Source organism: Ursus americanus, chromosome 5 (genome assembly GCF_024610735.1).
Source record: "Ursus americanus isolate L20-20 chromosome 5, mUrsAme1.1.p, whole genome shotgun sequence".
NCBI classification, from domain to species: Eukaryota; Metazoa; Chordata; class Mammalia; order Carnivora; family Ursidae; genus Ursus; species Ursus americanus.
The window spans coordinates 87,328,640-87,335,445 of NC_142131.1; the positions used below are offsets into that span (position 1 = coordinate 87,328,640).

At 39.7% G+C, this 6,806-nt stretch overlaps 1 non-coding gene across 1 annotated transcript; it reads right to left on the reverse strand.

The window, feature by feature from the left end:
- Positions 1-6,233: 6,233 nt before the first annotated feature.
- Positions 6,234-6,340, reverse strand: LOC123796526 (U6 spliceosomal RNA). Its single transcript, XR_006780763.1, has one exon. It is a non-coding gene; the product is annotated as a U6 spliceosomal RNA (small nuclear RNA).
- Between the last annotated feature and the right edge of the window lie 466 nt (positions 6,341-6,806).

A 6,806-nucleotide genomic window follows, 5' to 3' on the forward strand; every position in this document is an offset into this window, starting at 1 on the left:
GTTAAGCTCTGCAGCAGGACAGACGCTTGCTGGCCACACATCTTCCCTGAGTGCAGCACACGGCAGTAATCTAAGGGAGAAGAATCCAAACACAGTGGAAATCACCCACCATGACATAAAAAAATGACTTTTGAATTAAATGTTTTACTAAACCCAAGAGTAACTGGCAAAAGGCACAGGGTAGAAAATCTAGTCAGACGTTTGAAGGCTCCCATCCTCTCAAATATCTGTGGATACACAGATTCACACTGATTGTTTAAATATAAAAAATAACAGTGATGCCACAGGCATTGGGAAGTACTCAGAGCTTAAGTCTTCCAAAAGCTGGGCAATGTGTCCACACAATAGCCAAACTATGGAAAGAGCCCAGATGTCCATCAACAGATGAATGGACAAAGAAGAGGTGGTGTGTGTGTGTGTGTGTGTGTGTGTGTATAGAATATATATGGAATATATATATATGGAACATATATATATGTGGAATATTATGCAGCCATCAAAAATGAAATCTTAACATTTGCAATGACGTGGAAGGAACTAGAAGGTTTTATGCTAAGTGAATAAGTCAATCAAAGAAATATAATTATCATATGATCTCATTCATATGTGGAATTTAAGAAACAAAACAGAGGATCATAGGAGAGAGGAAAAATGAAACAAGATGAAACCAGAAAGAGACAAACTATAAGACACTCTTAATCATAGGAAACAAACAGGGTTGCTGGAGGGGAGGGGGTGAGGGGACAGGGTAACTGGGTGACAGGCATTAAGGACAGCACATGACATTATGAGCACTAGGTGTTATATAAGACTGATGAATCACAGACCTGTACCCCTGAAACAAATAATACATTTTATGTTAATTGAATTTAAATTTAAAAAAGAAATTGTTTTTAAAAGCCGGCAATGTAAAGTTCTACTATAATGAATCAGGGTCACAATTCTAACTTAAATTTAATCCTCATGTTTTATATATTATTCTTTCACATGCAATGCAGGGTGTGCAAATTAAGCTATTTCAGTAAATATTAGAAATGTTAATTATTGGGGCTTCTGGCTGGCTCAGTCGGAAAAGCATGTGATTCTTCATTTCAGGGTCCTGAGTTCAAACCCCACACTGCGTGGAGATGATGTAAATAAATAAATAAATAAACAAACAAACAAACAAACTTTTTAAAAAGAAATTTTTTTGTAGTTACATTTTATTTTTTTTAATATTTTTATTATATTAGTCACCATACAGTACATCCCTAGTTTTTGATGTAAAGTTCCATGATTCATTACTTGCATGTAACACCCAGTGCACCATGCAATATGTGCCCTCCTTAATATCCATCACCGGTCTATCCCATTCCCCCACCCCCTCCCCTCTGAAGCCCTCAGTTTGTTTCTCATAGTCCATAGTCTCTCACGCTTCATTCCCCCTTCTGAGTACCCCCCTTTCTTCTTCCCTTTCTTCTCCTACTGATCTTCCTAGTTCTTATGTTCCAGAGATGAGAGAAATCATATGATAATTGTCTTTCTCTGCTTGACTTATTTCGCTTAGCATTATCTCTTCCAGTCCCATCCATGTTGCAGCAAATGTTAAGAATTCGTTCTTTCTCATAGCTGAGTAATATTCCATTGTATATATGGACCACATCTTCTTAATCCAGTCATTGTTGAAGGGCATCTCGGCTCATTCCACGATTTAGCTATGGTGGACAATGCTGCTATGAACATTGGGGTGCATACGGCCCTTCTCTTCACTACGTCTGTATCTTTGGGGTAAATACCCAGTAGTGCAATGGCTGGATCATAGTGTAGCTCAATTTTTAACTTTTTAAGGGACCTCCACACTGTTTTCCACAGTGGCTGTACCAACTTGCATTCCCACCAACAATGTAGGAGGGATCCCCTTTCTCCACATCCTCTCCAACAATTGTTGTTTCTTGCCTTCTCTATTTTTGCCATTCTAACTGGCGTAAGGTGGTATCCCAGTGTGGTTTTGATTTGAATTTCCCTGATGGCTAATGATTTTGAACATTTTTTCATGTGTCTGTTAGCCATTTGTATGTCTTCATTGGAAAAGTGTCTGTTCATATCTTCTGTCCATTTTTTTATTTGTTTATTTGTTTCTTGTGTATTGAATTTCAGAAGTTCTTTGTAGATCTTGGATACCAGTCTTAAAAAGACTGCAAATATAAAGTAAAATTAGCTAATAATGCAATACAATAAAAACATGCACTAACCAGAACTTCTTCCCCATGAATATTTCTTGCCCTTTTTCTTGTAACCTTCTTGATACTTAAATATAATTTTTCATTCCACTGGCGAAATTATGGAAAAAGCAAATTATTACATAGCTGCAAGATACTAAGTACTTTCGTGGTAAGAGTTTAGATGAGTCAAGTTGCAAAAAATTGAAATTAGGAGTGGAAATACACTGCAAATTGACCTTCATGAATGTAGCTATCTGAATTACAAACAATAACAAAGTATACAAGCCTAATAACCTTCTGCAGCTGACATGCGCTCACAGGACATGCCAACAGTTTCTCCCTTCCCAGCAGCCACTGTTCTTCAGCTGTCAAACCCTGGATGTCTGCCCAAGACCAAGTGCATGTCAGCTTTAGTCAGAAATTCTATTTCATCCCATGTTCAGTCAACAAAGCTTTATTTACTCTCCTCATGAAATTCAGGAAACAATTTGATGTGAGGTGGGGCTGCCAGTAATAAACCATGTCTTGCATCCCACTGCCGGCAGACAGGACCCGTGCAGCCTTTTATACCAACCCACAAGCCGCCAGTGATGCTTCCATAAGCCCACGTTCTTACAGAGTTTCCTTCCCGCCGTGGCCAGAAGCACGCCAGCAGTCAAACCACTTACGATCAACAGTGATGGTGAAGTCTTCTTTCTGGATCCAGTGAATCATAAAAGTCCATAAGCAACTTGGCTTTTATCTCAAGACACTCCTGAAGCCATCTTCTCACATACACATGTCCTCCGCACACTAGGTAGTAGCTTCTTCTGCCCCATAACATTGTTATACAGAGTGAAAATTTAAATATACAGAAATAGGGGCACCTGGGTGGCTTAGTCAGTGAAGCATCTGCCTTTGGGTCAGGTCATGATCCCACGGTCCTGGGATCGAGCCCCACGTTGGGCTCCCTGCTCAGCAGGGAAGGCTGCTTCTCCCTCTCCCACTCCCCCTGCTTGTGTTCCCTCTCTCACTCCCTTTCTCTCTCTGCCAAATAAATAAAATCTTTAAAATAAATAAATAAACAAACAAATAGAAATACTGGGAATGTACAAAAGAGGATTATTTTCATAATCTTGGATTGGTAAATACTTTTAAATTACAACACAAACCCAAAATTCATACAATACTGGTAACCATGTTTTCATGTCAATAAAAAAGACAAAAGTAGAAAATACTATCAGCAACAGTCACTTTTTCCTTTTTTTTTTTTCTAAGAAGGCTCTACACCCAGTGTGGGGCCTGAATTTATAACCCTGAAATCAAGAGTAGATCACTCTATCAACTAAGCCAGCAGATGCCCCAAGAATCACTTTTTAAATATATAAAATGTTCTTTCAGATCAACCCAATAAGAATTAACATTCCCATAGGAAATAAAACAAAGAGTTTTTAAACATGCAGTTCACAGGAAAGACAAATAGACAAATGCCTTATAAAAGTATTTTTAAATATGCTCAAAGAATTAGAAATTGAAAAAAGAAATTATCTCTTTATATTTCAGAAAAGACTACAATATTTGGTAAAACATGGTGCTGGTGAGAATATGGGGAAATCACCGCCAGTGGATGTTTGAGACTGTCGATTTCCATTACTGTTCTCGGGAAAGGCATATTCAATCACACACATTTCTGGAAAGAGCTATAAGAACTGGTCAACAGTGTTTGCCTCTGGACAGAAAACCAGGGGAAATTTGGAAATGAGAAATCTGAATGCTTCCCACTGTATTCCTTTTGTAGCATCTTAATTATTTAACCATGGGCATGCACACATAAAAGCAGAACTTTCTAATATTTACATACAGTAAACATTAGAAACACTAAAAGAGATCGGTAGGAGAAGGAAGGGAAGGATGAAGGGGGGTAAACAGAAGTGGGGATGAACCATAAGAGACTATGGACTCTGGGAAACAGCAGGGGAGGGGGTGGGGGACTCAGATAGGCTGGTGATGGGTATTGCATGGAGCACTGGGTGTTATATGCAAACAAGGAATCATGAAACATTACATCAAAAACTAATGATGTACTGTATGGCGACTAACATAATAAAAAATTTAAGAAAAACACTAAAAGAAAAAATTAGTCATTCTACCTCTGGAGGAAAATGGATAAGTTTAGCAGTAGTAGAAGACACACAGAAAACAATGAATTGGCTTTAAAAATTACACATTTTAAATGTCTGGATAACACAGGAGGAAGGATGGATACCACCCTGAGGGACGGAGAGTGTGTTCCCCAACCACCGCCCCCGCCACCAGGCAGCAGCCCAGCCAATGAGAAACATCAAACTCACGGTTTCCTCCAGTGCACTTTTAGTTCAAACAGCCCCCCCAATGCACCCCTTCACTCCCTAAAAAAGCCTGCCTCTCCTTTGCTCCCTGGACTTGTCTACAGTTTTGCTGAAGCTGGTTTGGCCCAGACTGCAATTCTCTTTTACTACCAAAGAAACCCATCTTTTGCCAGTAAATGTCTGCAAAAAAATGTATGTGTAAGGCAAACAAAATTTTTGAAAGAAATTCAGTTATATGAATGAGAAGCTTTATAATAATGTTACCCCCAAAATGGATGGTGGAAGCTTGAAAATTCATGGATGCACATCTGTTGGGTTTTGGTTTGTTTTGTTTTTTTGTTTGTTTTTGGGTTTTGTTGTTGTTGTTAACATATAGTATAATAGTAGTTTCAGGAGTAGAATTCAGTTGCCACACCTGGTGCTCATCACAAGTGCCCTCTTTGATCCCCAACGCCCATCTAACCCGTCCTCCCACCCACCTCCCTCCATCAACCCTCAGTTTGTTCTCTATAGTCAAGAGTCTCTCTTATGGTTTCCTTCCTCTCTCTTTTTCTTTTCTTTCCCCCTTCCCCTATGTTCAAGCTCTGGGCACCCACAATCCATGCTAATAGGTAAGCCGGGAACACTGATAAATGCCCTTCAAACAGAGCAAAACCCCAAGAAGAAGGGTCAAATAGGAAAATATAGTAAGCCACACATTAACTATTGAAAAGTGAGTTTCTTATTGGTAACCTGAGAATAAAGCAGGTTAGGTATTGAATAGGTCTTTTTTTTTTAATGATAAATCGCAGACAAATAGGAAATGCCATCTAATAGACAAAAATCACAAAAGGTGCTGAAACTATTAAAATACATGAAAGTAAAGTCTGAGTTGTACAATTTTAGGACAAATGTGATTGAGCATTGGGCAAACTGGTGTTAGGTGAACTGGCTTTGGGGCAACTGGCCTGCTTCCAACAGCAGGGGTACTAGCGAGGGACTCCTGCCTTAAACTCCTTCCCCAAGCTTGTCAGCTCACATACATCTAGGATTGTCTTTTCAGATAGCAGATCCTTTTGTCCCAGGTGAAAAATGCAAAGGCTCAAATGCACATAACATAAACAGGTCCATCCACACCACCACTGAGGACAGGTGCTGGTAAAAAGAAGCACAGAGTTTTGTATTTAGAAAAAGAATCAGGGTGGATGGAGGGAGTAGCTTGAAGGCCCCAACATCATGTGGCCTATGGTCAGCCTTTATGAGAGGGAAGGGGAGGCCTCAGGGCTGCAGGAGGATGCACAGCAAATAATCATGGAAGAGATGGGGAGGGAAAGAAAGGTGCCTGTCTGTTCCCAGTGCAGGATGCAAGCAAGCATTCTCACCTCCATGATGCAGGACATCAGAAGCCTCAGACTAGACCAGAGCTCACTCTCCCTCCGTTGGTGGACACTTGGGCTGTTTCCGGTCTTGGCTGAAGTGAGGAATGCCGCATGGAAGTTAAGATATCTCTTTGATATCCTGTTTTCATTTCCTTTGGATATATACCCAGAAGTGGGATAGCAGGATGATATGGTAATTCTTTTCTTTCATGCTTAAAAGATGACCATGATGTTTAATGTGGAGCTGGGACACTAAGCCACATGGACCAACAGACTTCAATTTATTCCAACCCTGAATTATGTAAATGTCCAGTAATACATGAATTCATTGGAATGAAAATTTCTCTAAAAATATGGATGGCTTCACAGATTTGCGTGTCATCCTTGCATGGGATCCATGCTAATCTTCTCTGCGTTGTTCCAATTTTAGGATATGTGCTGCTGAAGCGAGCACATGGCCATACTATTTTTAAGTTTTTGAGGAACCTTCATTCTATTTTCCAAAGCCATTGAAATAATTTACATTTCCACCAACAGCACCCAAGGATTATGGTCAACAGTACTGTATTACATATTTGAAAGCAGATCTTAAATATTCTCACCAGAAAAGATGGTAATTATGTGCTCTGATGGAGGCGTTAGCTAAGGCTATGGCGGTCACCATTCTGCAACATATAAATGTATCCAATCAACCACTGGTACTCCTTAAACTTACACAGTGTTACACGTAAGTATGGAGATATAAACATATATAATTCTCCACACACACACACAATTGTAAGCACAGGCCCAAACTGATGTGGGAAACAAAGGCAGGAGAATAATTATTAAATTTCCTAACAGCCTACAGCCCACTGACAAGTCCTTGAAACAGGCAGAGTGACATTTCTCTAGGGACTGACCTGCCTCCGTGTTAATAT